At 45.2% G+C, this 9,366-nt stretch overlaps 1 protein-coding gene across 1 annotated transcript in view; it reads left to right on the forward strand.

Annotated features, from left to right (window-relative positions):
- The window catches only part of TLR2 (toll like receptor 2), a 321,825-nt gene extending 314,413 nt beyond the window's left edge, over positions 1-7,412 (forward strand). The window contains exon 6 of the transcript XR_011205421.1: positions 6,604-7,412. The gene's annotated coding sequence lies outside the window, so the exon portion shown is untranslated. The remainder of the gene's footprint in view (positions 1-6,603) is intronic.
- The last annotated feature ends 1,954 nt before the right edge of the window (positions 7,413-9,366 follow it).

Consider the following 9,366-nt stretch of genomic DNA (forward strand, 5'->3'; position numbering starts at 1 on the left):
GACACCTATCCCTCATTGGGAGGACATCCCAAACTTGGCCTCCGCGGTCTTCCGGGCCCAGCGTCTCAGCTCCTCCCACCACTTTCTACAGTGGGTGCTCCGCCGGGCATTGACCCCCAGGCTCCGCACTTGCTTGGCGATGGCAGACCATATCTGCTTCTTCTGATGGGCGTTGACCTACCTGGGTGACCCAGATAGAGGCAGAAATGTATGTACACTGGCACCATACCAACAGCAGTGGACTATTAACAACAGACCCACCAAATGCCCACACATACCCATCCTCACGGTTCACACGCCTGAACACCAGGCCCCCTGCATGCATGTACTCCCTGACCGCAACATGTATGCCATTCACCCTCACACACACCCCAATCACACGTGACCTGTTCCTCTGGTGCCCCATACAGCTGTCCATATGGGGTAGGACCCCTTCCACCAGCTTTTCCAGCTCTTCTTGTGTGAAGGTTGGGGCCCTAGCACCTGCAGGACGTGGCATGATGGCTCCCAGAGATGGTACACAGCAGCTCAGCTTGTGGAGGTCTTGCTTGCAAGAGTGTCAGGAGTCAAGCGAGCAAGGCTGCAGAAAATGGTGGTCATGGTCACCGTTTACAGGACGACACTGCTGGCGGTGATGGCCATTGGCTTCAGTCCCCCATAGGCAGCAGTGTTACCCAATGAGAAGTTGCACAGTGGTTACGACCACCTACTGCCATGTTGACATATGCCGATGGACTTAGGTCACTTCCATCTGTCCAGTGCTGCAGGACAGGCAGCTGCCATTTTATGCACATATCATGCCTTGATGCATGGAAATTAACTAGGCCATATACTTTTTTCACCTGAATGCCCCATCATGGTTTGACTTATACATGTGGCATGCATGATACAGCGGCCTTATATTGCTGGTTGTCAGATGACGTGCAGGTCCAGATACTCGTTGTCTCAGAGGTGGTGTTACCATATGGATAATTAGCATGACTACATACATGTTCAGGGCAGGACATCTCAGTGTAACTCATATGTAACCTGACACATTTGATGTATGTCAGAGATTATTGATCAGGGGCAGCAATGTGCAGCTAGGATGGTGTCCATGCCGCTTCAGCATGCCCAATTTAGTATGTGTCACCAGTGTGCAGCATGTCTACAGTGTTAGGTGTGTGCGATTAAGATATGTTCTGCTAACACGTGAGGAATGCATTTCACATTGTACATTCTCTCCTCTCTATCCTAGATACCCTGTCATGAGGATTTTGAGACATGCACCAGTGTACCATCCGCTAGTGGACCTTGCAACCCTGGAGGAGAGGCCTACCATTCAGATCTATCATCGGAATTGTCAGACGATCATGAAACTATGTACCCAGTTGGAGCCAGATCTATTGCCTGCCATACGTAGTCCCATTGCCATCCCTCCCACAGTTCAAGTTCTGTCAGTGCTACACTTTATTGCCACAGGCTCCATTCGGATTATAGTGGGCTTGGCAGCAGGGATTTCACAGCCCATGTTTAATCTTGTGTTGAAGGATGTACTGTGTGTTTTCTTGAAACACCTGGACAGCTACAACAGGTTCCCCTAAAGAGGGGATTTGGCCTATGTGAAGGCTGACTTCTATGATGTGGGACACATCCCTCATGTGATAGGGGCCATAGATGGCACCCATATAGCCTTGTTCCCTCCCAGTGCCAATGAACAGGTGTATAGGAACAGGAAAAAACTACCACTCCATCAATGTGCAGGTGGTGTGTGTGGCAGACAAATACATCTCCCAAGTGACAGAAAAAATTCCTGGATCTGTGCATGACTCCTACATTCTGAGGAACAGCAGTGTCCCCCACATGATGGCACGACTACAGAGAGAGGAAGAGCTTGGCCCACTGGTATGTATGTATTTGGAAGTGTGTCTCTCTTATGGCACCTGTCATCACATTATTCTCTGTGGCTGTACTTGTATTGTAAAAGGTCCTACCTCTTTGCACACAGGTGACTCTGGCTACCCTAACTTTCCCTGGCTGTTGACACCAGTGAGGTACCCTGCCACTCCAGGGAAACTCTGTTTCAATGAGGCCATTGGCAGGACGAGGCGTGTAATAGAAAGGACATTTGGCCTCCTGAAGGCCAGGCGCCTGCATGTCTCTGGAGGTGCCCTCCTCTACACTCCCCAAAAGTATGCCAGATCATAGTTGCCTGCTGCATACTCCACAATCTGGCCCTGAGATGTCAGATACCCTTTCTAGCTGGTGGTGAGGAGGAAGCTGGAACAGTGGCTGGATGATGAGGAGTGATGAGGAGGCAGATGAGGAAGGTGCAACTGACTCTAGGACTGAGCTCATAAATCAGTACTTCCAGTAACATACAGGTACGTAGTGGGTGTATTTGCATATGTACTATTTCAACACAGTTTGCTGTCAATGGTCTTCCTGATTTGGATTACCAGTGATGGTGTAATGTGTTCCTATCCCTATGTGTATGTTTTGGGAGGTGACTGAATGCATGTAATGTGCTGACTTAAAATGTATCATCTCTACCATGTGTACTCTCTGCAGGTTGCAAGAGTCACATCTCCTATGGACAAGCCTGTATTGTGCTATCTATGCTGCATTCTCCTGTTCTCTTGTTATTACAGCAAGTGTCTGAGGACTGTTAATCTTTGGCTCTCCTACCTAGTGCTTGAGCCATTCATTTTTATTAGCCTTTGGTTACTGTTCACAGATTAGCGTATAGCGCACAACAGACGCCAGCTACAGTGTTTTGTGATGTATTACCGGAGACTGGTCATGTAGAAGTGATATCTGTTGTGCCCTGTTTAGATGGCTATCTACACTGGACATGGCAACTGTGTACTGCAAATGTGCTTTGTGTGTTACCAAGCCTACTATACTGATTGTTGTCTTTGTCATGGTCTTTTTGCAGGTTGGATAAGTGGATATACTCTGGTGTTTGCCTGTACTAGTGACTCCCTTACATCTACCCTGGGACATATCTGTTGTACCGTGTCTCCTACAGAGGATGCCTTCCTCTGCAGTCCATTTTACTGCCTGTTGGCTTAGGGGGCCATACCCACATAACATTTTTGCAGACCATACATTTGTGTATGTAGAAATAAAGACACAAATGCAGTAGCTGTGATGTATAGTGTTTATTGTGCATTCAGTGGCAAACAGGTGTTGAGTGGGGTCATGGTAGTTGGAATCCTCAGAGTAGGTGACTCAGCTGTAGGTAGCACAGATCCAGTGTCCATGGGCCATTGGAAAATGGAGTAATGGCATTGAACAGTCAATAGGATGTCTCAGTGGTACACAAGGGAGAGTAAACAGAAAACGGTCACTTCCTGGCAGTGGGTTTTGTCTTTGCATCTGCTGCAGCTGGATGTCAGGATAGACGTCCACGTTTGTGGGGGAAGGGGTTTTTCAGCTAAACAGGGAGGGGTGCCTGAGGCCTGTGGTTCCCCTGGCAGGTCTTCCATTCCATAAACAGCCACATATGTAGAAGGTTCTGTTGTGATGTGGCGAGTGGAAGGAGTCTGTTGATGGGTGGAGGTAGCATGCAGGGTGGTGTTATTGTTCTTGAGCACCTCTGCAATGGAGGCCATGGTGGCATTGTGGGCCTGCTACTGCTGCATGGCCACCTGGTGGTATTCCCTCTGCAGCCTCTGTTTTCCACCAATGTGGTTATGATCTGGCCCATCCTTTCCTGGGATTGTTGATATGCACCCAGGGCTTCCTGGTCAAATGATTCCCATGGCTGCCCAGTCCTCAGGCCCACAGGTCCCCTCCCACATCCCCGCCCCATGAGGTGTGCCCCTAGCAAGGTTTGCCCACTCCCAGTGTCAGCAGACCTGCATTGTCTTGGGTGTGAGGGGTTGACTGAAGTACCTGTACTGTGGGCCACACAATTGATTTAACTTTCCTTGAGCCACAGGCTTGTGGGTGAAGGGTTGGCTAAGATGTTGGTGCCACAGGGTGGGGGGGTTTGATGTGGGCAGAGTGAGGCATGGTGTGGTAGACTGACCAGGGGTCCCAGATGGGCCGGGTAGGTCATCACTATTCAGACATCCAGCAGTGTTGTCCTCACTGGGACCTTCATCCTGAGGAGGGCTGGCTGTCTCTGGTATCCTCTCCATAGTGGCAGTGGCAGGGGTACCTGTGGATGGAGTGAGAGAGGGTTAAATGGTGGAGGTGTGGTTTGTTGTCTGTTTGTCTGATAGTGGACTGTGACATGTGTACCATGCTTCTTGGGGTTGTTGTGTATCAAGCTTGGTAGCTTTAGCTCAGTGGGTGGGTTCTGTTCCTGTGTTCACATGACAGGTGTGGCATGTTAGCTGGTGGCCATTCTGGCTTACTAGATATGAGTGGGCATGGCTGTAAATTGCAGCATGGTTTTCAGGTGGGGGGAGAGTATGTGGGCATGCAAGGTAGCTCGTCCTGTCTGTGCATCTTGTGCATGGAATGTACCTTCTTAGTTTCATGCCCTTGCTCAGTCCATTTCAGGGTTATTGATCTAGATAAGTGTCCCTCAGCTTTGGTGACAGTGCTGTGCCTATTTTTGGCGTTGTTTGGCATTGTGACCATGTAGTGGTCCTCAGTCGAAGCATCCAGTTGTTGTAGATAGTGCAATAGTCATACATGCAAGAAATGTGATGTGAAGTGCACATTGCAGGTTTTGATGTAGATGGACTAGTGCATTGTGGGCATCGTAGTGCTAGTAATTGGCTGTGGTATCCGTGCACTTGGCAGGGAGTGTGTAGGCATTGGGGCAGGGTGGTATTGTGCCATGCAGGCGAGGGGCATTAGGTGGTTAGCTGGGAGGTGTAGTGGGAGATTGGGTGAATTGGGGAGTGTTTGGGTGGTGAGGAAGCATGCTGGACAGGTCAAATTAGTGCCAGGGGAGTGGTAGTTACTCACCAGAGTCCAGACCTCCGAGTATTCCAGTCAGGCCCTCAGGATGCAGGATGTCCGTGAATTTCTCCTCCCACGATGTGAGCTCTGGGACAGGAGGTAGGGGCCCACCGCCAGTCTTGTGCATGGCTATCTGGTGTTGTGAAGCCATGGAACGCACCTTCCCCCTGAGGTTGTTCCACCTCTTCCTGATGTTCTCCCTTGTGCATGGATGGTTGCTCACTGAGTTGACCCTGTTGACTATTCTCTGCCATAACTCAATTTTTCTGGCTATGGAGGTTTGCTGTACCTGTGCCCCTAAGTGTTGTGGCTCTACCCTGATTATTTCATTGACCCTGGCCCTCAACTCATTGGGGGTCATTTTGATCTCGGCGGTCTTTTACCAAGACCGCAGAGGGACCGCCGTGCGGAAGACCGCCAGTGCTGGCGGTTTGCCGCTCGGCGTAATATGACTGTTGGCAGCTCTCCGTCCTTTTTCGGACGGAGAGCGGCCAACAGCCATACTGGCGGGCGGCGGGGAAGTGGAGGTTGCGCCACCAAATCAAGTCCTGTGACCCCTATCAGTGCCAGGGAAGTAATTCCCTGGCACTTATAGTGCTTACCGCCATGGATTTCATGGCGGTTCCAAACCGCATGAAATCCATGGCTGTCAGCCGGGTCAAAATACCGCCAGCGGTATAGTGACGACCGCCGGGCTGGAGACCCTGGTCTCCAGCCCAGCTGTCGTCTCCACCCTGGCAGGCTGAACGGAGAAGCGGCGGATGACCATGGCGGTAACCGCCATGGTCATAATTCCCAAAAAAAGACCGCTAGCATGTTGGCGGTCTTACCACTGCTTCTCCGCTTTCCGCCAGGGTCGTAATGACCCCCAATGTCTCATTGTCACTGAAGCATGGGTGCTTTTGACGTGACATGGTGGTTTTGTTGTGGGTGGGTGTAGTATGTGTAGAGTGCTTGGTGGGGTGGGGGTGTTTTGTTGTGAGTGCTGGTAGGTTGTGGTGTTAGTGTGTAGTTGTGATGTGGCTTATAATCCTGATGCATTTTGACTTGTGTAGTGAGCCTTGATCACAGGTAAGCAGTTCGCCTGTTTTTAAAGGTGACCATGTGTTGTTCATTAACTAGTAACAGACCACTCTGACAAAACGTAGTCTGAATGAATAAGGTCAATAGAATGCACATTGAAATCATAATTAAATAATTTCATATCACAGCTGCAGTGTCCTTTGAACCTCTTTTATCCATTTCCAGAAAGCACTGCAGTTGTTCCTTTATCTTTGTATGATTCAATGTGATAAGAAATAGCGCTGCTGTTCAGTAGTGTGGAAGCAGAAAAATTACTAATAAAATGTTGAGTCTTTACGTCATCATACTTACAGATTAATGTGTGGATTAATTAGATAATATTATCATGTCGGCAAAAATGTGACTAATTGAATGGCCACCATGTTATGTAATGCCTATATTTTGTTTATGCTAACTTAAGCTGATGAAATTATTCTGTCTCTACAAGAGAGTGTGTTTCCTAGCTAAAACAAATAATATAAATAAATGTGTATTTAGTGGCTTCTGCTCGATTGAAGTAGAAGCAGATGCAAGGTCATTGTGTAATGCAAACTGTATAAAATGTTTCTAATGTGTTCTGTAGCCTGGCTGACTTCATTGTTTAGAGATATGCTTTTAACTTGTATGTCTTTCTTCTAGGGTAAATGAAATAACAATTTGTAATCGTTCTTCCTGTGACTTCGTATTTTGGTGGAGTGGAAACAAAGGATCCACAGACGAGACGGAAAGGAGGAACTCGCGAATGTAAAAAGTATTAGTTTAGATTCCGTCAATGGAATAACAGCAAATAGAAGAGCTTGGAGTAAACTAATTGTATAATTTTGATATCTGTTAATGTTCTGATTGGTCATAACTATCTCACCTTATGCTTTATCCAATCATTTTCATTTAACAAGTTTAATTTAATGTTCAGTCACCATTGTTTGGTGTTCATTGTTCATTCATTCGTCATTCCTTATTCTGTTCCTATCCTGATGATTGGTGCCTGATGCTGTCCCACTGACGAAGTAGACGTTGTTGCTGATTTCTGTAGTAATTTGTTAATATATATATATATATCTGTGAATTGTTATTAGTCTTTTGTTTTTCAGGTACCAGCTGCAATTGCTTATTTACTGCTGCATATTTTTTATAATACCCTAGCTAGATGTTTTCTAACTTTGTGTCACTAAACCTTTTACATGAAGCCAAACCTGTCAATGCTATTAGTGCTTAGTGAGGGAGGAGTTTCTCACATGCTCATGATTTGTCTTTTATATTTTCTTGTCTTATCATTATTCAGATGTAGCCAATTTATCTTGCTCAGATTCTAGTGCTATGGATTTGTGTTCTAACCATTGAGATAATTTGTCTTTATGCTTTCATTAAGTACAGATATATCTGGCTTTCAAATCAGCATTTGTTGTTCCTCTATATGTATCATTTGTGTTTGAGAATTATTTTTGTGAATTTAGCATTGTTAATATAGGAAAATAAATGATTAACTTCTTAATAAACTGGTATGGTTATTGAGGTTGAACTGTTTTACGTATGTTATTTGTGATATTTTATGACGTACTTCAAATGACATCCCCTTAAAACATGTTAGTTTCCGTTCATTGACCTAGTGTGTGAAATCCACTATTCAGTCTAAAATATAGCGAGAATTTCTCTGCGTTAACAGTTTTGGTAGCAGAGTTTAGTTGCGTATCTTTTTGATGATGTCATGGCTTGCTTCATAAATTGTGAAAAATGTTATTATAAATTTTTTAAGATGTTGTTCAAATTTGATAAAATGAGTTGCTAAGTGCCTAAAGTGACTTTCCCCGGTCCTTAGAGGTTCCCTGGGTTGGTAAGGAGTTTTCTTAGGGTTCTGTTGTTAGATTGAGTGTGAGTAGATATACGCTTGCACAGCTTTAGCTAATCTGCAGTTGATTGAGTTGCTTGTGAGTTTTTAGGGAGTTGGCGTACTCCAGAACAGAAAATAGTGTTAAAAATAGAGTTGACATACTCTGAAGTATGTGAGTAGGGAGGTCGGCGAACTTCATATGTGTGTGGCGCTTGGAAAAATTGTCTCGTGGTTGTTGATAAGACGGACCTGATGATAGAGATCTAAGACTCCGGAGTATATCAAAAATTGTAGTGAGACACTTAGGCCCATATTTATACTTTCTTAGCGCTGCATTTGCATCATTTTTTGCCGCAACACAGCGCAAACTTACAAAATACAATTGTATTTTGTAGGTTTGCGCCGCTCTTGCATCATAAAGCATCTCAAATGTGGCGCTAAAAAAGTATAAATATGGGCCTTAGTATATGTTGTAATTTGTCTGTTTAGTAGAACAATCGGGCGTGATTGGTAAGTCGAGTTTTTGAGTTAAACTGGGTGTTTGAAATTTTCAACTGAGATTTGGCCAGTTCCATGTGCACCAGGACTGTCTCCATTGATCAGTTGAGGGGAAAATTTGCAGGTCGAATTTTGCTTGGCAATCTGGGGAACTGTGAAAAAGAATAACTGCAAGAGTGAAGCCGATAGTGAAATTTGGAAGGTTTCTGAAGCAATTATGTTACTCTACCTATAGTATATAGACAACTTTCTTTTCTTTTTGTTTTGAAGAAGTGCTCGCGATTAATTTTCGCATTTTAGTTTGAGTGTTTCGAGTCTAGGAGGACAAGCCGCAAGTCTTTGTCAGCTGCTGTGTGTGAGTGTGACGTAATTTTCGGGCCACGCTGGGATAGGTTGGTTAGCAAGAAAGGTCGCGCATGGATTGGTGGACAATCGTGTAGTGCAATTGGACGAGAAGAGTGTTGAAGAGGATTGTGGGATTGTAGTCACTTCCTAATTATTGTTTTTTAATAGATTTTGTGGAAAATTAGGTTTTTCAAAGCTTTTAGAAGTGCTCTTACAGGAGATGAGTCAGAATCCACAAGAGCTGAGATTGATTCAGAGAGAGCCTACTCCGATATTGTTGCCACAGATGCAGAATTTGGGAATAATGCAGTCTCAGAATGTAGAGACAAGAAGCCCAAATGCAATTTCACTACCAATTACATTTGCTCCACCTATGCCTTTATATGTCCAGGGCAACAGGGGTGTAGTGAATCAAGTAGTTCAAAGTCAGAATGGAAACATTGGGTTTATGTCATCTATGGGACAAACCTTAAACAAGTCTTTAATAGATCTGTCTCATGTTAGAAATTCAGAAATTACTGGATCATGCAGTGGTCAGGAGAGGAGAATATTGACTCCACAACGTATGAGTCCAATGTAGCAGCAGTTACCGAGTGTTCAGTCTGATAAGGTTTCATTGAAGGGTCTGACTGCACAGGAAATAACAAAATGGTTAGAAGATATGAGTGTTTCAAATGTTCCAGAGAATCAAAATAAGGGAGATGAAGTTATAAACAAAACAAGATTATCAA

This window comes from Pleurodeles waltl, chromosome 1_2 (genome assembly GCF_031143425.1).
Source record: "Pleurodeles waltl isolate 20211129_DDA chromosome 1_2, aPleWal1.hap1.20221129, whole genome shotgun sequence".
Classification (NCBI taxonomy): domain Eukaryota; kingdom Metazoa; phylum Chordata; class Amphibia; order Caudata; family Salamandridae; genus Pleurodeles; species Pleurodeles waltl.